The sequence below is a fragment of the Carcharodon carcharias genome, chromosome 13, assembly GCF_017639515.1.
Source record: "Carcharodon carcharias isolate sCarCar2 chromosome 13, sCarCar2.pri, whole genome shotgun sequence".
Taxonomy (NCBI): domain Eukaryota; kingdom Metazoa; phylum Chordata; class Chondrichthyes; order Lamniformes; family Lamnidae; genus Carcharodon; species Carcharodon carcharias.
Window position 1 is genome coordinate 10,104,125 of NC_054479.1, and position 23,743 is coordinate 10,127,867.

At 39.4% G+C, this 23,743-nt stretch overlaps 1 protein-coding gene across 4 annotated transcripts in view; it reads left to right on the plus strand.

The window, feature by feature from the left end:
- Nucleotides 1-23,743, plus strand: part of arvcfb (ARVCF delta catenin family member b) — a 362,128-nt gene that overhangs the window by 53,725 nt on the left and 284,660 nt on the right. For all 4 annotated transcript variants that reach the window (XM_041202618.1, XM_041202617.1, XM_041202621.1 and 1 more), the window contains exon 2: nt 12,615-12,678. The gene's annotated coding sequence lies outside the window, so the exon portion shown is untranslated. The remainder of the gene's footprint in view (nt 1-12,614; nt 12,679-23,743) is intronic.

The following is a 23,743-nucleotide window of genomic DNA, read 5'->3' on the forward strand; positions in this document are numbered from 1 at the left end:
GCCAAATTAAAGGTTATTGTGGAAAATAAAAGCTCATGGTGTAGGCAGTAACATGTTTGCATGGATAGATTGGCTAGTTAACAGGAAACAGGCTAAGCATAAAAGGGCCTTTTTCTGGTTGCCAGGAGTGGTGTGCCACAGGGATCAGTGCTGGGGCTCCAACTTTTGACAATTTAAATAAATGACTTGAATGAAGTGACCGGAAGGTTTGGTTGCTAAATTTGCTGAGGGCACAGATATGTAGGAAAGTAAGATGAGAAGAGGACATAGGCTGCAAAGGAAACAGGTTAAGTGAGTGGGCAAAGACTTGGCGAATGGAGTATAATGTGGGAAAGTGTGTGTTCTGGCACAGCTGATGGTAAATGCTGAGTTGTTCAAATCTCAAAGGGAAACTTGAAACAACTGCCACAACTTGTTTGCACTTTGTATAAATTTCGAGATGTGTGCCTGAATTCAGTAGTAATAAGACCACCAAGTCTTATAGGTTTTTTACAAAACTAGATTAAACATTTATTAATAAGAGAAATGACTTTAAATGCATACATAGTTCTACAAATTGTTATGATAACTTCTAAATCCCCTAATCCAATCTGTCTCCCAGTTACACTTTCATTAAGGCAACAGTAAGACACACAGATTTTAAAAGACCCAGGCAAAGAAACACACCCTGAACAAGTCGAATTCATAGTGAGATTCCTGGGTCATTGAGACCGGTTCTGGGAAAGGGGGGTGGGGTGGTGGTGGGAGATGGTGTTTGTTAATGCTGTCAGTGAGGGTTTAAACTAGAATGGCAGAGGGATGGGAGCCTGTCATGGAGACAGAGGAGATGGAAACAAGGATAGAAACGAAGGAGAGAAAAGTAAGAAGCAAAAGTGGAAAGTAGAAGAAACAAGGGTGAAAAACAAATGGGGTCATCATTGCAAAGTAAAGCTAAGATGATTAACAAGGTCAGAAAGGTAACTCTAAAGGCATTGTATCTTTGTGTGGAGCATTCGCAATCAAGTAGATGAATTAACAGCACAAATAGATATAAATGGTTCTGATATAGTTACAATTATGGAGACGTGGCTGCATGGTGACTAAGGATGGGAACTGACCATCCAGGGGTATTCAATTCAGTCAGGACTGACAAACAGGGGTATGAGTTAGGGTAGCACTGTTAGTAAAGGAGGAAATCAATGCAATAGTGGTGAAGGAGATTGGCTCGGAAAATCATGATGTGGAATCTGTTTGGCTGGAGATAAACACCAAGGGGCAGAAAATGTTGGTGTGGATTGTCTCTCGGCCCCCAAACAGTAACAGTGATGTAAGGGAAGGCATTAAACAGGAAATTAGATACATGCAATAAGGGTACAACTGTAATCATGGGTCACTTTAATCTACATATAGATTGGACAAACCACAGTAGCAATAATACTGCGGAGGAGAATTCCTGGAGTGTGTACGTGATAGTTTTTTAGACCAGTACTTTGAGGAACCAACCCAACTAGAGAGCAGGCTATCCAAGACTGGATATTGTGCAATGAGAGGATTAATTAACAGCCTTGTTATGCCGGGTCCCTTGGGGAAGAGCGACCGTAAAATGATATAATTGTCCATTAAGATGGAGAGTGAAGAAGTTGAATCCAAAACTAGGGTCCTGAATCTAAATGGGAACTGGAGGGTATGAAGTGCGAGTTGGCAATGCTGGATTGGGGAACCTTACTAAAAGGGCTGAAAGTGGATAGGCAGTGGCTAATATTTGCAGAATGTATGCATGAATTAAAACAATTCATTCTTGTCTGGCGCAAAAATAAAATAGATGGCTCAACCATGGATTACAAAAGAAATTAGGGATAGTATTAGATCCAAAGAGGACACATAAAATTACCAGAAAAAGCAGCAAGCCTGAGGATTGGGAGCAATTTAGAATTCAGCAAAAGTGGACAAAAATATTGATCAAAAAGGGGAAAATGGAGTATGAGAGTAAACTTGCAGGGAACATAAAATGACTTCTATAAATGTGAAGAGAAAAAGATTAGCAAAGACAAATATAGGTCCCTTTCAGCCAGAAATGGGGGGAAATTATAATGGAGAATGAAGAAATGGCAGAAGAATTAATATATTTTGGTTCTGACTTCACAAAAGAGGACAAATAATTTCCAAGAAATGTTAGGGAACCAAGGGTCTGATGAAAGGGGGGAATTAGTAAAAACTGGGGCTAGAGAAACGGGGTTAAAGGCTGAAAAATCCCCAGGGCGTGACACTCAACATCCCAGAGTACTAAAGGAAGTGGCCCTGGAAATATTGGATGCATTGGTAGTCATCTTCCAAAATTTTATAGACTCTGGAGCAGTCCTTACAAATTGGAAGGTGGCAAATGTAACCCCACTATTTTTTTATAAAAAGGAGAGAAAAAAAACATAATTACAGACCAGTTAGCCTAACATCAGTAGTGGGGAAAATGCTAGAGTCTCTTATCAAATACATGGTAACAGAACACTTGGAAAGCCTTAACGTGATTAGACAAAGTCAGCATGGGTTTATGAAAGGGAAATCGTGCTTAACTAATCTACTAGAGTTTTTGAGGATGTAACTAGTAGAATAGAGACAGGAGAACGTGTGGATGTGGTGTATTTGGATTTCAAGACCTTTTGATAAGGTCCCACATAAGAGGCTAGTGGGCAAAATTAAAGCACATGGGATCAGGGATAATATACTGGAATGGATTGAGAATTGGTTGACAGACCGGAAACAGAGTGGGAATAAATGGGCCTTTTTCCGGATGGCAAGCGATGACTAGTGGTGTATCGCAGGGATCAGTGCTTGGGCCACAGCTATTTACGATATATATATATATATATATATAAATGACTTGGATGAGACCACACCTGGAGTATTGTGTGCAGTTTTGGTCTCCCCACTTAAGAAAGGATATATTTGCCAAAGAGGGAGTGCAGTGAAGGTTCATGAGGCCGATACCAGGGATGGCAGGATTGTCATATGATGAAGGATTGGTTCAACTGGGCCTGTATTCACTAGAATTTAGAGTGAGGGGGGGATAGAAACATAGAAACTAGGAGCAGGAGTAGGCCCTTTTGCCCTTCAAGCCTGCTCCGCCATCCAAATGATCATGGCTGATCCTCTATCTCAACACCATATTCCTGCTTTCCCTCCATATCCCTTCATGCCATTCATATCCAAAAAATTATCAAATTCTTTATTGAATATACTCCGTGACTCAGCCTCCATAGCCTTCCGTGGTAGAGAATTCCACAGGTTGACCACCTTCTGAATGAAGAAATGTTTCCTCATCTCAGGCCTAAATGGCCTGCCCTGTATCCTGAGACTGTGGCACCTGGTTCTAGACTCCCCAACCAGTGGAACATCCTCCCTGCACCTAGCCTGTCTAGCCCTGTTAGAATTTTATATGTTTCAATCAGATCCCCTCTCAGGTTCAAGGGGCTGAATGGCCTACTCCTGCTCCTTGTTCGTATGATAATAGTGCAGCTTTGTTTTTAGGGAATGTCTCTAAATTGGAAACGAGAGAGCCATCATGTTATGAGACCAACACTGTTGCCTTCTGCACTGGATCCGATGCAAGAGAACTCCCCTTGACTCCAAGAAGAAATGAATCACCCAAATATAATTAAATAATAGCTAGAGTGGAGTCACATGGTTGGTTTAACCCAATTTGGAAAGGTTCAGCTGTGATCAACCGAAGTAGCAAATCTTAGCTGGCTAAGATTTTGTTTAGTAAACTGCTTGGTAATAGTTAAGCTCTGGATTTTCATTCTATGTAATGTTACACTATATCAAAAAATTCCTGATGTTAAACAGTGCCTGCAAATGAAGAGATTTAACAATATATCTGCAGCATCATATTAAATGGATATTAAGATGCGGTGCAATATTAATTACTGCCAAAATAGAGTGCTCTCGTTGCACAGCTACAGTATACACTAAATTGATGTAGCCACCTGATTATACTGTCTTTGTTAATTGTGTACATGGTCTATACAGGTGGTTTGGCCTGGTGTTGAGGTGGCAGCTTTGGGGTTGAATTGTTGACGTGGGGATTTTATTGGCGGGATTTGGTATTGAGTTGGGGTATTATTGAGGGGGTCTGGTGTTTGAGGTGGGGGGCTTTCTTGAGAAGTGATGAGATTGTCGCTGGGGTAGGGAGTATTGGTGGCTGCAGGAGAGGCCGTGGCTGGGCAATGAAAGTCACCACTGGAACTACCTCGAGGTGGTGTTTTATTGGTGTCGTTTTTTTTTTACTTGTACCAATGTCTTTAGCGATCTGGACCCTGCTGGATAGTCTTTAACTAAAGATATTGTTGTTAATGTTAAAGGTTAAGGGAGGAAACCCAATATGAAATCTAGAGTGGAGTTCCATTTGGCGGTTGTCGTCCTTCAGGCAAGCACCTTCCAGCAGCCCCTGGCATATAGGCTTTTGTCTTTCCTCTGGATATTAGCCTACAAGGTCAAGGAGGAGGTTCAGATGCTTGGCAAGTCTGCACTTATGAAAACCTGCATGCCTAGGCTATGTAGCAAAGAAAGAAGGAAAAATTTCCAGCTTGGAAAATGGCCCATGTCCCACAGCAACATCCCACAGTACACTATATGGCATTGATTGATCTAAAGCTACTCAAGTTTATTAGACAAAAAAACAGTTTAACCAACACAGGATCTACAGGCTAACTACACCTTATATGCCTGGTGTAAACTTCGCAGTCAGCGATGGTTTGACATACTCCATTGAGCCACCAGTAACAACTTCGGAGCACCTCATCCATCAGTCTCGTGGAGGCACTATCAATATCATCTGCACTTGTGCACCAAGCTTGAATGTCAGCGTCTTGGACACAGATGAATTCTATGACTCCACCTGGTATTTCTGAGGCACATTCTAAATGGCATGAAACTATTCATCATAGGTGATTTCAGTGCATATGTTAGATCGGACAGAGATTCATGGCCAACATGTCTTGGTCAATGTGGGGTGAGCAAGATCAACGCCAACGAACAATGATTATAATAGGGTTGAGTTTTATATTCAAAACAACTTAAGAAATAGGAACAGGAGTAGACCACTTGGCCCATTGAGCATGCTCCGCCATTTAGTAAGATCTTGGCTGATCATCTTGTGTTTGGTTTCCACATTCCCACCTAACCCCAATAACCTTAGATTCTTGTTAGGCAAGGGAATCAGTCTGCCTGAAAAATATTCAATGACCCTGCCTCCACCACCTTCTGAGGCAGAGAATTCCAAAATCGCAGAACCCTCAGAAAGTTTCTCTTCCTTTTTGTCCGAAAAGGGCGACCCCTAATTTTAAAACAGTTTGAGGGAGAGAAGTAGGTTGAACATTTATTTAACTTACTGGAAGTATGAATGAAAAACTTTAGCCATTTGAGCCTAACTCTTAATGCTCCTCTCTTCATGGTATTGTGACTATCTTGAATCTGGATACCATGCCAACTGTCTGCTAAGCTGGAATGGTTTCTCTTCAAGTCCTGCCAATGGGCAGTTATGACTTCTGGAAGATTTTTAAATCCACAGGCATTAGTATATAGCAGTTGCTAATCATTTGACACGATGCACAGTTCAGGGTGTACCTCAGGCAATAAACTAATGTAATTGCTTTATAGAGAAGCTTCAGAGTAATTTTGAATGTAGATCCTGCTGATCATTCCCTCCTCCTACCCAGTTGGCACCTGTATAGCTGCAGTACAAAATGCTTAATTAAGTCATCTATAATCTCTTGCTGTCTCTGACATGGCATTCCAGTGACATGATGAAAAGATCTGGCGCATTTACCTTTTGAAGCTGGTGCCTGTATACTTGGACTTAAAAAGTAAAGAAGTCCTTGATCTTCCAGGATCCTTAAATTAAATGTGGAAAACATTGATTGAAACGGACATTAAATAATTTCTAAAATTCTTTTGGATGTGGCCACACTCCCCATCTGTATAATTGATTTCTCCCCTTCCAAATTCTCATGGCTTCAAATGAACTCATTGCATATTTTGGTTTCCCTTGTAAGTTAAAGACTTGTTCTGTTTGTTATTTGGTCACCATTTTAGCCACTATTTGAGCTTGCCTTTTTAGCATCTACTGTCCTGGCTTGCGTGGTGGAAATCTGAAGCTCCTGAGATGTGGGGAGGAGGGAAGAAAAGGTTTCATGCCTCGTCACATTTGAGTACTTGTTGGAGGAAGCAGTCATCCACAGTATGAGCTTACTATCTTAAAGTATTGGATGCTTGTAACTCTTGTGGTATTTGTGTGAATAGCCCATCAAAGGAACTTTTACCATTGATCTGATGAACAAAAAACCCATGAAGTTATTGCAGTTGATGCTGTGCCAAGTGGTTAAAAGCGACCAATAGAAATGGGTGCTTTGCATGACTGATCCTGAGCCTTCTGTTGTGCTGAGCTGAGTTCATTTCACTTTTATTGTCGTTACAAATCATTGCACTGTTGATTCATTAAGGAGCATATGTTGTCACTTTTATTCCTGTAGTTTTCAATCTTTCTAATTTTAGCCAGGATGACATGTTTTGCTGTTAGTTTTATAAACTTGGACACAATTTTTTTTAGCTCGTATTTGAGAGGATTGTTTTGCATACAATGCAAATAAAGGATACCTGATACAAAAATTGCTTTGTAATTTGTTTAGGTTTTAATTAACAATGTGGCATCCATTCTATACAGTTGACCTTCATTTTGCCCTACTTAGAAGCTTTTTGATTTGTTTTGATACTGTTTCCTTGGTGGACGAAGAAGCTGAATACTTCAACTTGTCTTGTGCTGGTGATCTTTATTATTATTTTTATACTTGGCTGTTAACTCAAATAGGGCTTTTCTTCAGTTTCCAAGACATGTCAAATTTTCTTCACACAAAGATTGCCTCCTTGTTTTGTCTAGTTGAACCATCAAACAGCTTCGCACCCATCTTGATCTTCCAGCTGTTTGTGTAGAAAAAGAAAATAATGTTAACAGTTTCTTCATGACTAGACGTCTTTAAACTCATACCTATGTAATTTGCATTGTAGCGGTTTTCTCAGATGAAACAGTCATGGATGAAACCCCTTTTGTTTTCATGTTGGTAAATACATTGATTTGCCTGGAATAGCCATAAAAAGCCTTTGGATCAAGATTATTCAGATTAACTTGTTAGACATTGATTTTAGTCGCAGTCTCCATGGTTCTAAGGTTAAGTTTACTCCGATTCAATCTCAAGCCATGTCCTTATCCTGAAAAGTCCCTGGCGCTTGGTGCTGTGTAGGTCACATGTTTTGACAAATTGAGCATTTCTTTTTTGCTCTGCTGGAAAAAAGGAAACCTCTACAATTGCTCATGGGTAGCCTGGAAGCTGTGTTGAAGTTTCTCATGTTAGTTGAAGTTTCATTGCAGCCTAAGTATAATACCAGTTCCTCGGTGTCACTCCAAGATTTGAGCACATAGTGTTGTCTGACATTTCAGTGCAGTACTGAGGAGTGTGCATTAATGGCTGCTTTCTTTTGACTGATGCAGCATTTATCTGTTCAAGTGAAGATTCCATGGCACGGAGTACTGGAATTTCCTCCCAAAGCATCTCTATGCCTTTCTGTACCATTTAAGACACTCATTAAACTCCACCTCTTGCCTGTGGTAGTATCTCCTTTTGTAGCCCGGTGTTTGATAACAGCGCTGTAAAGCACCGTGGGATGTTTTACTACTTTGAAGGTGTAATGTGCTTACAAGTTGTAATTGTAAGAAGAGCAGGGAGTTCTCCCAGTGTCCTGGCAAATATTTATTCCTCTGCCAACGGTACCAAAAAAAAATTAACTTACCTCATTGCTGTTTGTGGGACCCAAGGTATTACTGACATTAAGTTTACTAATAAGTTGGTTAGTTAGTTATTTCCTCTCCCAGAACATGTTTTTGTTAAATGTTTCCTGTTTGTATGCAGTTGCCTGAAAATGGCAGACGAAAATAGTCCAAAGAAATTGTTTGAATAATTTGAAAAATTTTTGTGGTACTTCCTTGTTTTGTGAATGTTAGTTTGTGCAAGAAAAATGGGAGTTTTCGATCGGTTCTCTGCAGCTTATTGGAAAATTTTACTCATGGTTCTTTTTCCATCTTTTGTTAAAACCAAATATCTGATTAACTAATCGCACTTTTGCTTTGTGCCATGTGTGGCACCAGTTTAGATGTAAAGCTTGTGTGCTGGATGCAAAACAGTTTAGCTTTTAATGCCAATATAGTGAAAGCTAAAGTTTGGAGATATTCACTTTTGGGAACTAAATAACCTTTGTATATTTTTTTTTAAAAATTGGCACCCCAAGTAAGTCCCTATGTTTGCTTTGAATGTACCGAGTGAAATATTTCTAATTGTTATCATTTATTCTTGGAATTGATGGGTGAGATATTCAGCAGTGACAACCCTTATGATTTGCCAAACAAATGCTTTGAGTCTGTGGGCTGAGGTCATGGTGTTTTCATAATGGGAATTTCCATATGTCAAACACAATTTTCAAATACAAAAATGATCTTGGCTTTAGAATGTTGGTGCTCGTGATGTGTAATCCTGGCTTTGTTCTTGCTGTTGTAAAGACTTACAGACATGCTTTAGACACTAGCCTGTTTGTCAGTGAGAGAAATTGTTAAGCTCCATTTATAAGCAACATGTGATTGGCAAGCAGGACAACTTTGGCCTGTCCTAAAATTGTGCTGCTGCTGCCTGGTTCCCAGGTGAGTGTTTCAAGCAGTCAGCTGCGAACCCAAAACTGTTTGAGTTTTCAAGGCCAGTGACCCAAAAGACTTGCTGAGAAATGGGTGTGGTGAGTTAGCGTGTCTCAGTTGGAACAGTAGTTGAGTTACTACAGTTGGTCTCCTGTCTTTGTTTGTTTCATATCTTCACACTTTTTGCCCCCCCTGTGGGGATCGAGGCAAGTGCTGGAAGGATTAACAGGCTGATGATTAGCCTGTTGAACCTCATCTTGAATGCTCATTCAATGACCAACAAGCCCTGGAATAGGACTTGAACCTGGAACTTCTAACTCTGAAGTAGGGGCGCAACCTACTAATGCACAAGATATCATGAGGTGGTTTGCTTTTGGATAGGGAGAGAGAAAACAAACTGGGTTTTATTTTCGGATTCCCATCCAGTGAGCCCTTCTGCAAAGTGCTTGCCTATGTACATTAAGCACAGGACCGTGCCCAGCTGTGTTGCTTCTGCCCCTTCGGGTACAAAGGCTTGAAAAAATTCATTTCTACGGTTGATGCCTGAAAATTAACCAACCAATTGTGCTGAGGGAGCACCTTTGACCCGTAGAAGGATAATCCCAAGGAGAGAATAGGGAGTTTGGAGTGGGGGTGTGCTGGTATTTTGAATTGGAAAACAAGATTCTGTTGTCTCTCCTTTTTGAATCCTTTATAAGCGATCGAAGACAATGATTACTCCCAGGTCTTTGTTTTCGAAATGGATGCACAAATGCAGCCACTAAGAACTTCTATCCCTTCTATACCCCCCGCCCCCCCCCCCCGGCTTTGGAGGTGCTAACTTTTTACGAAATAATGGCTCTGGTTATAATTCCCTGTAGGGGCAATGACATAAAGCCACAACTCACCATTTCAAAATGGTGTTTGTTAGAACTGCTGTTATGAAGTTTTAAAATTGATCAAATACAATTGTTTATTCCCATTCTGTTGTCTACCATTGATCTTTATGAAGAAATTAATTTGTGCTGATGTCAGGCTCCACAGGCACTGCTACCCTTCAGTAGTTTGTTCAGGTGGCCTTTCAACTTGAAAGAAAATGCATATAGATAAAGCTAAGCCTAATTTTACTTTAGGGATGCATGTATTTTCACTTTCCATCAACAGTCATTGGGTAACAATCAGGAGCAAGAGCCTTGGTCTTTCTATTGCTCTGCCCTGAGGTGAGCTGTAGGAAGCCCTTTGAGGTCAAAAGATATGGTGCAGAATGGGAGTCCCACTTGGGACTTTTCAAATTTGAGTGGTTCAGTTTGGTGTTTGGAACTGAAATCAGATGAGTAATAAGGACAAGTACATATATCATCACCTTAAAAAAAAATCTTGATTTTCTAGCTTGTACATAAATCTGTCTCAGTAGTTGGAATGCTTGGGTATTCCCTTGTGACTTTCCCACCACTCTCCTCATTTCAGGTCAGCAGTGTGGCAAGGATGTTTCATATATAAATATTCTAGCCACACTTGAGAGAAAATAATTCAGCTTACAACAGGGTGATTTTTTTCCTCTGTTTCAAATCTCCAATTTTTTTATGGAAGGCAAGACAGAGTGGTTGTCTTTAAGTATTTTTTGTCTTGAGCCACTGCTTTCTGCTGTTCTTGAAGTTGAAACTGCATTTTATTTCTCAACAATTAAGATGAAGCTATTTGCATTATTTTGAAGGAGTAGCAAACCTAAGTGCTCTTTCATGTGAGAAGGGTTGGGAAAAGTAGCAAAAAAAGTACAGGGAAGTTTTCAGTGTTCTTGAGTCAACACTGCTCTCAGGATCTTGAAAGCGTCTGTGAGGTTGACTGCTGATGGAGGCAGGTTATATAAAAAAATAATCGATAGCTTGAAGTTTGATAGTTTTAAATGCCTGCTGAATGAAGCCCTTCTTATATCAGAAAAGTCACTGAAGTTTGAATAAAGCTGGAAAAGTAGGTAATGTGGGTATACTTGACTTTGTGGGTGCTACCATATTCATAGAATTACAGCGCAAGCTACAATGGAAATTGGCTGTTTGATGGAACTAGTTTGCATTAGTGTTTACCCTGTACAAAAGCAGCAATCCTAATCCTTTTGCCTGTTTTGCTTCCATGTCCCTTCATTACCCTTTCCTTAAACCACCACCTGACAGATTCTTAAATGTTGACATGTTCTCTGTTTTAAACAACAGCTATTGTTTTCCATGTGCACTTAATCCCCTTATGTAAAGGTTTTTCTTTCATTCTTTTGTTATCACAGTTTCACACAATTTTGTTAGACACAAATCCTGAAGCATTACAATAAATTATTTTAATATTTTAAGCCCACCTCATCCTCTGCTCACTCGAGCAATATGTCATTCCTTGTTGAACAAGTTCATAAAAAGCAGTTTAATTCAGCTAAGAACTACCTAGATTTATGTGGCACCCAGGGAACAATTGATGAGCACTAGAGGGTTGAGGGCATCACCTACCTGCTACATTGGCTTTCAATTGTAAGTAATACAAAGAAACTAACGAAGGCCATAGGGACAAGAAATTAAAGTCAGCTTTTTAGCCATCTGGTTCACTATGGAAGAGCAATACATTGTGTGGCACCATGCGGACAGGGGATGGCCCATGCTCCATCATTGGTCTATGTTGAGTTTACCACGATTATACTAAGTGTGTTACAGTTGTCTTCACTGGAGGGAGCTGAGAGAGAATACAATTGGCCAACATTAATGTTTATCCTGTCACTTCTGATGGAAGATTGCATCTGTTGGATATCAGTTGAGGAAAGGATGATCCTTTAATGTGATGCCCAGCACCATAGTTCTGATTTGATTTGTACAAACCCTGAAGGCTCCTGCATTAGGATCGCCACTTAAACTCAGTCGACACCACAGCCCGTCATTGCTTCTAGGAGAAGAAAAATCTAGCGAGGAAATTAGAGGAGCTCTGATTAAGTTTGCAAAATATTCTAATGATTTACAGTTTTTGGGCAAAACAGAAATATAAGTTGTGACATGGGTGTAAGAACTTGATACTTTTTAACTTTGCACTTGATTTTGCTGTGGAAGTATTCCAGTAAGGCAAAGTTTTTAAGCAGTTTGCTTCACTAGTTCTCTTGATGCTTTGGTTGGCAGCACTGATTATGGGATTGTAATATGATGAACGAAGACCATAAAAATTGTTAAATTCCCACCAATCCTTGCCCCATGTGTAATTAGAGGAAATATTTTGCAAGGGGCCTTAAAGAAATTTGCAGACTTTTTTCTCTTTCAGATGTTGGTGCTCAGTACATATGAATGTACAATAAACTGACTTATTGCTTTGCCCAACACTACCAGTTTGGAAAATGTGGTTTGTGGGTATGGAAGCCTTGAAACGATAGATGTTGGCCTTGCATGTTGTGCCTTGGCATATTTCCAATGCAGCAGACTGGAATGTTGGAAGATTCTGGTCAGCTACTGTTAATGCAATGCAGCCAAAAAGCCAGAGGAACAGATGCTGAAATTTACTGGTAATAAGCTGAGTAGCAGGAGGACAATGATTAGTGCTGCTGAATCTCAGCATTGTGATTTCTACCTCACTCAAAACGAGTATTACATCCAGTTATTTCTAAGAGCAAAGTGGATTTTCAAAGCCTGAGGATCTTTTTTAGTGGTTTTGGTGCCCTGAAGAAGTTGCGTTTATTTTGTAGAATTCATACATATCTTTAGATAGACTACAGAGATTCTTGATTGCATCATCCTTTATTTAGCTGATGTGAATGTTTGGTTTTTCAAAATGAATTTTACTTTTGTACTTGGTATTCATTCTCTAATTCAAAATTGATTTGATTATTTCTGATCATAGTTTTCGTCTTGACAATATGTAATTACTTGTGCTATAATCTTCCAGCCAATAAAAAGTTCATTTTCTTTTCCAGGCAACTGCTTGTGTTAATAATACTTGCCATCAGAACTATCTGCAAGAAAGGCACACACCTTTGAGTAAGTAAAGCTACATTTACAACCCTTCCTCCTTTTTCCATTCCTACCCCATGTCTTAAATAAAAACCTGAGTGACTGAATTTGATTTACCAATTACTAAGGCTCAGCCATGTGTTGTGGCTGATAATTTGGATAGTCATCAAAAAATGTTCAGACTCCAGTGTAAATATGTAAGTATACACTTCTCAAGGGGTGAAGTGCATGGTCAAATAGAAAACAATACAACAGCCAAGTACTACAGACGTTGGAAATCTGATATAAAAATAAAACATTCTGGAAATACAGCAGGCCTGACAACATAGGGGGAAGAAAAACAGTCAACATTTCATTTTGATGGCCTTTTGATTGGTTTTGATGAAAGGTCAGCGACCCAAAACATTGACCCTATTTCTTTCTCCACAGATGCTGAAGACAGTAGAGTGATTAAAATTGTGGAAGCTTGAGGCCCGAATTAGATGAGTGCTGGTACCTCAGAGGATTGTGGGGCTGGAGGAGATTAGAAAGAGGGATTTGAAAACAAGGATGAGAATTTTAAAATAGGTGCATTTTTTAACCGAGATCAATTGTAGGCTAGTAGCAAAGGGATGATGGGTGATTGGGACTTAGTGTGAGTTAGGATACTGGCAGTAGAGTTTTGGATGATGTCAAGTTTACAGAGGGTATTCCACTGGGAGGCTGGCCAAGCGTGGGTTAGAATAGTGAAGTCTGGAGGTGACAAAGGCATGGATGCTGGTTTCAGCAGTACAAGATCGGAACCAGGGTGGACGCAGGTAATGTTGCAGAGGTGGAAATAGGTGACCTCCGTAACAGTGCATATATGTGTTTGAAAGTGCATCTCTGTGAAATGTGATAGAGGTTATGAACAGAGTCTCGATCAGCCTCGGGGATGGAATTGTTAGCAAGGGAGTGAAGTTTGTGTTGGGGATTGAAGCTAATGAATTTAGTCTTTCCAATAGTTAGTTGAAGGAAATTTCTGCTTATCCAATACTGGATGTGGGATAAACAGTCTGACTATTCTGAGAGAGGTGCTGGTGAGTTAGCTCTGGGTATCACCAGAATATGCACGGATACTGACTTGTGTTTTTGCATGATGTCACTAATGGGCAGCATGTAGATGAGAAATAGGAGGGATCCAAGGATTATCTTTGGCAGACATGGGAGCGAAATGTGTTGGAATGGGAAGGGAAACCATTGATGGCAGTTCTCTGACTATGATTAGGTAGATAAGAATGAAACCAAGCAAAGGGAGTCCACCCAGCTGGATGACAATAGAGAGACATTGGAAGAGCATGGTCTGATCAACTGTGTCAAAGGCTGCAATCAGGTCAGGAAGGACAAGGAGGAATAGTTTCCTCACTCACAGTCACAAAGGATATCACTTGTGACTTTCGTAAGAGCTGTTTTGGTACAGTGGTGGGGTGAAACAACTCTGCATTTGTTTGGTTCACAGAGAACAGGAGCATGCCACTAATTAGTTTTCTTGTTCTATAACAGAAAAGTTGAAAATACTGTCTATTGATAAGTGCAAGACTAAATGAGCAAAGGTCAGTTAACTGAAGTTGATTTGGTTGGCTTTGTCCTTCCATAAAATATCACAAAGTAATGGGTCATAAGAAATAGGAGCAAGAGTTGGCCGTTGAGCCTGCTTCACCATTCCATAAGATCTGATTATGGCATTAAGTCCACTTTCCTGCCTGCCAATCCATAACCCTTGACTTGCTTGTGGATCAAAAATGTGTCTAACTCAGCCAGCCTCTGCTGCTCTCTGTGGAAGAGATTCCCACTAATGACTGTCTGAGAGAAGAAATGCATCCTCATCTCTCTTTTTTAAACTATGCCCCTTAGTTCTACCCTCACAAGGGAATAATGAGGGAAAGTCGATGGTGCTGTGTTGTGCCTGGTTATTTATTTCTGTAGGCTGAGCTTCAGACCTGCCTATAATGTTGATGAATCTGAAACTACAATCATTTGGCTTCTGTTCAAAATCTTACCTCTCCCTTGGGATATTTCTTGTCAGCTTCCTCACTGTTGTCTCATCCTGTTGAATTTGTCCTCTGGGTATTTAAACTTTTCATGTTTGGCAGTCCTCCGAACATTGCATTGGTTTTGATGGATGTGTTGAAAAACAACCCTTCGACTTCCTTGTTGGTTATGTAAGATATTTTTTGGGAAACACTGTTCTGGTGCACAAAGTACACAGAAGTAGAAAACACAAGGGAATATAAGCTTGACTCTGAAATCGAGTTTGTTAAGAGCTGAGTTTTCTATAAAAGCAAACATAATGGGTATGACTGAATTAAAAACAGCTTTGTGAAATTTTGTGTGCATGTCTAATACGTATGTAATATAACTATAAATGTGGTTATGCTTATGCAAAATTCCTGACTGTCTGATCTGTTCTGCAGCCCTTTGTGGCCGAATAATGTGACTCAGAAGCTGGAAATGTGCTGCTAGTATTCTGCACATCAATGATTTTTTTCCCCTTATGTTAATGAGCGATTATTAGAGTTGTTCTGCTTTTTTGTATTTGATCTTTGAAGAATTATGGGTTTCTAAGCTTGAGTTTCGAAGCACTTCATTTTGAAAAAGATAAATTGAACACCACCGAAGCATCTTGAATTAGTATTGAAGCATGAGGGAGCAGCTATAACTTCAGAACAAATTATTCTCTGTTAAAACAATGCATATCTAAGCCTTGAAAGTATTCATTCTTAGATTAACTTGTTTTTTTCATATCACCTGCATGAATTTTCATATTTGAAATTGCAATAATTGTTCTTTATTCATCCATGGGACATGGGCTTCACTGGCTGGGCCAGCATTTATTGCCCATCCCTAGTTGCCCTTGAGAAGGTGGTGGTGAGCTGCCTTCTTGAACCGCTGCAGTCCATGTGGTGTAAGTACACCCAGAGTGCTGTTAGGAAGTCAGTTCCAGGATTTTGACCCAGCGACAGTGAAGGAATGGCGTTATATTTCCAAGTCAGGATGTTGAGTGGCTTGTAGGGCAACTTCCAGGTGGTGGTGTTCCCATATTTTTGCTGCCCTTGTCCTTTGACATGGTAGTGGTTGTGGGCTTGGAAGGTGTTGTCGAAGTAGCCTTGGTGAATTTCTACAATGCATCTTGTAGACGGTAAGCACTGCTACTATTGTGCGTCGGTGGAGGAGAGAGTGAATGTTTGTGAATGTGGTGTCAATCAAGCAGGCTGGATGGTGTCAAGTTTCTTGCGTGTTGGAGGAGCTGCACTCACCAGGCAAGTGGAGAGTGCACCATCACACTCCTGACTTTTGCCTTGCAGATAGTGGGCAGGCTTTGGGGAGTCAGAAGGTCAGTTACTTGGTGCAGGATTCCTAGCTTCTGATCTACCCTTGTAGGCACAGTATTCATATGGCTAGTCCAGTTCAGTTTCTGGTCAAAGGTAACTCCCTGGATGTTGATGGTGGGGGATTCATTGATGGTAATGCCATTGAATATCAAGAGGCGATGGTTGGATTCTTTCTTGTTGGAGATGGTCATTGCCTGGCACTTGTGTGCCATGGACGTTACTTGCCACTTGTCAGCCCAAGCCTTGATGTTGTCCAGGTCTTTCTGCATTTGGACATGGACTGCTTCAGTATCTGAGGAGTCACGAGTGGTACTGAGCATTGTGCAATCATCAGCGAACATTCCCACTTCTGACCTTATGATGGAAGGAACGTCATTGATGAAGCAGCTGAAGATCGTTGGGCTAAGGATACAACCCTGAGGAACCCCTACAGTGATGTCCTGGAGCTGAGATGACTGACCTCCAACAACCACAACCATCCTCCCTTGAGCTCAGGATGACTCCAACCAGCTGAGAGTTTTCCCCCTGAATCTGCATTGACTCCAGTTTTGCGAGGGCTCCTTAATGCCAATGGCTCCTGTGCAAGCAGCATTAGCAATCTCAACCCACATCAAGGAGCCCTAGCTGTGAGTGCTTGCACAGGAGTTCATTGCATTTGTACATTATGAAATTACACATGGTCTCACGCTACTAGTTGGTCTAAAGAAACAGTCTTGCAAGTGCAATGCTTGCTTCTTGTAACAATCACTAGTTTGCCATTTTCTCATTAGCATTTTTAAATGGCTGATAATTGCATAATAACAATCCCAAGTATTTTTGCTTGCTAATGTTTCTTGCCCTGATTTGTTGGCCTGGAGAGTATATTGTGAACAACTGGGTAGGAACAATAAAGCTTGAAATTGAAAAATGAAATTCATATAAATTGACGAATAATAAGTTCCTACATTTGTTAATCTCATCGCTCTGCTTTCTGCTCCCAGCATGATCGACCTGGCAGCTCTAAATTCATTCAATGCTAGCTTTTTCTAGGCCTTCCTCTTTTCACAGTCATCATTCTCTCATGTTTCATCCATCTAATTTGTGCACAGCAAGCTGCCATAAGCAGCAAATGTGTTAATGACCTTTTAGTTTTAATAATTTATCTTATGTCGATTGAGCCATAAGTACTGTGCAGTCGGGTAACTCACCTCTTCAGAATAATGCTGTGGGATCTGTTATGCTCACTTGAGAGAGCAGATGAGGTCTCTGCTTAACATCTGGTCACAAAGACAGTGTCTTTGATGGCGCAGCATTCCCTCAGTACTTGGAGTTGAACCCACAACCTTCTAACTCAACTGAACCACAGCCTGATAGACAATCAAATCTTTCCAACATCTTAAAACACAAATTACTAATACTCTGACAACTTAAAACCATTTTAAAGTCAAACTATTTGAAATCCACTTGAGAATACCATTTCCCTTGTTAATTTTTGGCCAATGTGTCATTCAGTTTTTTCATTGGCTGGGCTGAATGAATCTGGGAAATTTACTTGGGCTGAATGAGATGCACTTTGGGAGCCGAGGCCCTAGCACGTGTTTCAATTGCAGCTTTGATGATGAACTTGTGCAAACTGGATATTTGAAATCATGCAGATTGTGAGGTCGTATTCCAGGATGTTAATTCAACATGTTGTGGCATTTATGAACTGAAAACTAGATTTGCACTTGGCTGAAATAACTTTGCATTGCATCCAAACAATAAAGCTGTTTATCTGCTTCAGTGGAAGTGCCTGCTGCCTAAGCATGCTTTTACTATACTCCATTTTGGCATCTTTGCGCTTGATGCAGCTGATGAGAATGGGCAATATTTGTCATTCCCTCTTCCGCCTATTTTTTCAATATCAGCCGCCTTCCCTGCAAAGTATATTGTCAAGTTCCATATTTTAGTTATTTCTAGACCTTCCACAAGGTGGTGATACTGCTCCCATCATCACGTTGCCCAGTTGAAAAGTGTCAGTACTGTCTGTGGTGGTTTTAACTGGATTTGTTTACCAGAACATCACTAATTCAATAGTTGTTTGGACAGAGATCATGCTGTTGGAAAATGTTTCTTTTCCCTCCTTCAGAATATTAGTATCTATGATCCTCAGTATTTTAAGTACAGTGGCTGGATTTTCTAGGAGTTATGTTCTGAACCCTGACTGTGATTGCCCGTTGTGCAAGATTGTCATCACCTACTGTGCTCCTTTTTCTTAAAGCCTTTCTTATAGGTCTTTGGATAAAATCATATCTCAGCTATTGTTGGTGAGAATCCAAATTCAACATTTTATTATACATTTGGTTTTGCTTGGCATTTTATTTGTGCAATATCACTTAGTTTGAAATACAGTTTTGTATGTCCTCCCTTGTGTCATATATTTGAAGATAGCTAACTTGCAACGTTATGGGGAGAAAGCTGTGGTGTGGAATCAACTTGGACAGCATTTGGACAGCTGGCGTGCAATACTGTCTTATTTACACCAAATAATTTGTAAATTTAACCATTTGCTGAAACACAAATGCAGGAGAAACATTTGGCTTTCGAAAACCAATTGCTCGTGAACCTGTGAAAATTTTCTGGTGTTTTTTTTAATTAAAACAAGCAGAGCTAATTTCATCACTCCTTTTTCCCTAATACAGTTGTCTGGCTGAGCCTTGTTATATCATCTTGGATGCAAAATAAAATGTTTGCAGATAGCTTTTCTTAGTGGAACACTAGATAATTTAAAGCCTTTAATTTGGAACTTTTCCATTGCAACATGTCATTGGAGAGCATTGTTCTTATCATTGACACAAATTAAAGATCTAAAATTGAAGTTCTTTAAAAGTAATTGTCCAAAAATTTGGAAGAAAAAAAAATCAGTATTAAGTACCAATGAGGAATGGGCAGACTTCAAGCCCCCAACAGGTAAGCAGTCAAAATGGAACAATTTGTCAAAGAAAGTAACATTAATAGCATGAGTCCCTAAGTAGTTGGGTATGCAATGCATATTCAACACAAACTCATGTTTATATAATGAAGAAACAGAATCCTGAGGTTTCTAGAAGTCTGAAATAAAAACAAAATGCTGGAAAACAACTCAGCAGGTTAGAGGCAGCATCTGTGTAGAGAAAGAAACAGAGTTGATGTTTCAGGCCTGTGACCGTTAATTGGAACTATTCACCTTATAAAGCAGAAACCCCCCCCAGGTGCTTTAGAGGCCGAGAAAAAAATTAGACAAAATCTCCTACAATATTCGTAGATAGAAATTTCAATACTTGCACTCCGCGTTGGTTAAGGAATTTACGATGGTTTGTAATTTGGATGGGAATTTGGAGGTGATGACATTGCCATGCGCCTGCTCCTCTTCTGGCTGGTGGGTTTGGAAGATGCTGTTGAAAAAGTTTTGTAGAGTTGCTATTGTGCTTTCTTTCAAACCCTACAGCTATGGAAAGCCAATGGTGGAGGAGTGAGTATTCTTTTTATGAATTCAGTTGAGGTATTTAACCAAGCCAGATGATACAGTCTTTATATTAACAGCTTGCACTTTATTTTGAAATAGAAAATGGATTTTAAACCCTGCCTTTTTGTATTATGATGGCATTTGTTCTCTGTGTTAAGAGTTGTTAGGGCTTCACGTTTGACTAATCTTGTGATCAATAACGAAGAAATTGCAATTGTGCCTTTCAGGGTTTCGAATCCAGTCTGGGTAGTATGGTTTCAACTGATGAGGAAAAATAATTTTAGTCGTTCTTCTTTACACTTCAGCTATTCTTATATTAACTCCCTGGTTTATATGAGTGCTTGACTCAGCTTAAGAGAATTTTTCCTCAGTGACAGTAGTTGTATTACACATATGTTTCTCCTTCATGGTAGCCTTTCTGGTTAGCATGGAATGTAGGCAGTCTTTTGTGTCTTGCTAAAAGTAAGTCCATGGATTGATCCAAAAGAATTTGTGTTGAGCCTCCTTAGACGTGTGCAGCTTGTCATAATTTTGATTTTAATAAATCTTTCCTTCTTAAAATTGTTTCCCTTGAAGGACTGACTGATGTATCAATTTCAGATTTAATTTTACACCTTTATCTGCAGATTTATTTTCTCTTCACGGTCTTCCTTTTTTCTTGGGCAGGCCTTTTTGTCATAGCTTTTTTAACATTCAATGTAATTTCTAAAATATCTTGCCCAATAAGATATTTCAATTAATAATTTCCTGTTTTTGTTTTAAGCGGCTGTTAGGTCATTCAACCCATAAGCTTCCTCTAATTTTTTTGCATGCTTCCCCATTTACTTTTGGGTTCTGATAAAATATTTGTTGATGTTGGAGATTTTAGTTGTGAAGAGAGGATCTCCCTAAACGATTAACTTGTCTTCCTCTTTAGATGCTGTCTGCTAGATTTTGAGTATTTTCTATTTTATTTCAAATTTGCACCATTTGCAGTTATTTTGGCTTTGTATGTTCTATTGAGAATGGTTCGACAAAGTACTTGACTTCCGAAGAAAAATACTTCAGATTGTGTCTTGTCCCTGTTACCAGTTGACCAAAGACTTGCTGCTGGCAAGTGTAAGGGGAATGTCTGTTGTTTTTGTGATGCTGCTTTCTTTGTTGATAGAGGAAGATTTCATTGAATTTGTTCACTTGATTCAAATATTGCTTGTGTCTGAAATAACGTTGAAGAATGAGAGTCTGTTTGTTTGACCTGTTGAAGGTCATCCTACTTGTATTATATCACGTCTAGCCTTAAACTGCATTCCTTATCCTTTATCTTTCTACTACATTTCCTGGTGACTTAGTCCAAGCATTTTATAGCCAGTTAGAGTGAACAGTTTTATCCTAGAGCTCTTATAACTAATTTAAATTTATATTGTGGTCTTACTGGGCCTTAAGCTCCAGAGTCAAGTACTGAGGGTAAGGCCCTTAAATAATTCCTCATGACTCCAAGCTTTTTCAATTAAAATAATTTTTTTCTGCATCTTTCCAACATGTGTGATTTCTTAATGTTGTTATTAGATTTGAGCATAATAATCCAAGTGGTCAGACTGGTGCAATATCAAGCCTTTGCATAAACTACTGTAAATTTGTACTGTTGTACACTTATAACTCCAATTCACTAGCTCATTGTACCAACATCGCTATTTTTAGCATTATGTTGATGCTAAAGTAGCACTAGAAGAATTTAAACTCTTGCTTAAAGAATGTTGAAGAGCATGCAGGGGACAGTGAGTAGAATGGATAGCCAGCTGACTGAAAGACAGTAGACAATAGAAGAAAAGTATGTGTTCAGCATTGCAGAAGGACGAAATATCAGCGGGGTCACTGTTCAGTCAATTAATAATTTAGAGTTTGGAATGAAAAACATTATTTCTAAATTTGTGAACACCACTAAATTAGGGGGGTTAGTCAATACTGAGGAGAGTTGCTACAAATAACAAAGACCTACTAAGTGGCAAATGAATTTCAATGAAGGTAAATTTGAGCTATTGCATTTTACCAGAAAATAAGGCCACATTACTTGGAAAATAATCTAAGTGGTGTAGAGAGCAAAGGGTCTGCAAGTAAACAGATCATTGAAATTTGCAAAGCAGGTTAATAAGGCCGTGACAAAAGCAAGCCAAGTACTCGGGTTTATTACTAGAGGGATGGAATTGAAAGTACAGAAGTTGGGCTGAAATTGTGTCAAACTTTGGTCAGAACATAGTACTGTGTACAGTTCTTGTTGCTATATGATAAAAAATATATATAGAGGTACTGGAATGGTTGCAAAAAGGATTTACAAGGATGATACCAGAACTGACAGGCGGCACTTAGCAGGAAAGGATGAATAGAGAATCCTGTTTTACTTGAGAAGAAAAGGATGGGGCATGACCGAATAAAGATCTTGAAATTATGAAAAGTTTTGATGGAGTAGGCACAGAGTGTTTCCACTTGTGGAGAAGAGTAAAATGAGAAATCATCAATATAGTGGTAGTCACCAAGAGATTGAATAGCAAATTCGGAAGAAGCTTATTAACTTGCGACCACAGGGATTGAGGAGAATAGCATAAATGCCTTTTAGGAAGTCTAGATCAGCACGTGAGGGAGGAAGGAAGAAGATTATGTGGGATCGGTGATGAAGGATGAGAGGAGGCTTGAGTTGAGGTTTGGTGCCACATAGATGAGTTGGGCCAAATGGTTTGTTTCTGTTCTCTGTATTTTAAATAATAAAGAATGAGCACTTATGCAATTGCCATAACATGACCAGATCCCTAGTACCCAAACATAGGGAGGAGTGAAGAAACTTGATTCATAAAAAAATTGTTGATTTATTAATAATGCATCAAAGAATTTTTATTTCTATAGAACTTGACTGTTTTATTGTTATTGAAGGACGTGGTTTGGACAGAGGCTTACTTATTTCCTGGGATGATTTTGGAACTTTGGGGTACTGTTGTGGGTAGATGGATGGAGAAAGTGGTAGTACGGAATCGCAGCTGGGAAGAAAGGAAAAATTAGGCTCCCCTGATTTAACATATTTGCTTGTAATCGATTGACATTGTTCAGCTGTCTGCTTTTTGTTGTGTGATGCTAAAAATTGAATGTTTGCATATATAAGATTTCTAGAGACTTCTATTGCGATAAAGCTCCATTAACATACCTACTTTTGACTGTACTATTGTAAATGACAATAATGGTAAATTGTTAGAAAATGTTAAGATCATCTCAGCTGCTCTCTGGTTGATAAATCATAATTACAAGAAGAGATAGTAGGATAAATGGTGCATTGTTGTGATTTGAAGAGTCTGAGAAATGACCTGAAACAATCCCAATATGATATTGTAACCTCAAGTTGCTTATATGCAAAACCATCGCAAAAGCATATAATAATGGCATTTCTTGAAAGGATTTTTTTTCTTAAAAAGGTGCTCAAAGATGTGTTTAATATCTGAAATCTGAGATTTCATCCTGTTGTGGGAGGTTAAGTGGAGTAATGATGCTGAATCTGATTTTGTTGATATTCAGCCCATCCTGTCAGTTCAGAACTGTAGATGTATAACTTGAAGATTATTTTAATAATTGCTTTGGGTAGCCTAATGATGCAATTAAAGTCGTTTCAATCCGATTGAGGACAGCAGCAGATGTGCCAGTCTTATGTACCTCGTGCACAAAACACCTTGAGCTTTCTGCAAATTAAGAAATGGAATATTGCTGATTGGATTACATTATGGTGAAATTGGGTTGCTATTACTTTTTTGTGAAATGGTTACTTTTACTTAGATTTCGAAAATGAAATTAATTTGAAGAGGTTTGGTTAGGATTGGAATATGGTGATCTTGTGGATCAAAATTTCTTTGCACCCAAATCGGGAATTAAGGTTTTTCTGTTACTGTACAAATTATTCAAAGGCTTGGTAATTGGGCGATAGAAGAAGGTTGGGGTGTTGATTTGAAGTCAATCCATGAGGAATTAATTCACACGATGTAGGTGTTGGTGACCAGCCCACCATTTGTTTGTCCATCCCCAGTTGCCCTCAAAGAACGGTTGCAGTTTGAAGTGAAGGTGCTCCCATAGTGTGTTAAGTAGCAAGTTCAGGATTTTGACCTAGTGATGATAAAGTAACGTATTTCCAAGTCAAGATGGTGTGTAGCTTTGAGGAAAGCTTGAAGGTCATACTGTTCACACACATCTGCTGCCCTTGTACTTGATGACAGAGGTTACAGATTTGAAAGGTGCTGTTGAGCCTTTGGTGAAATGCTGCAGTGCATCT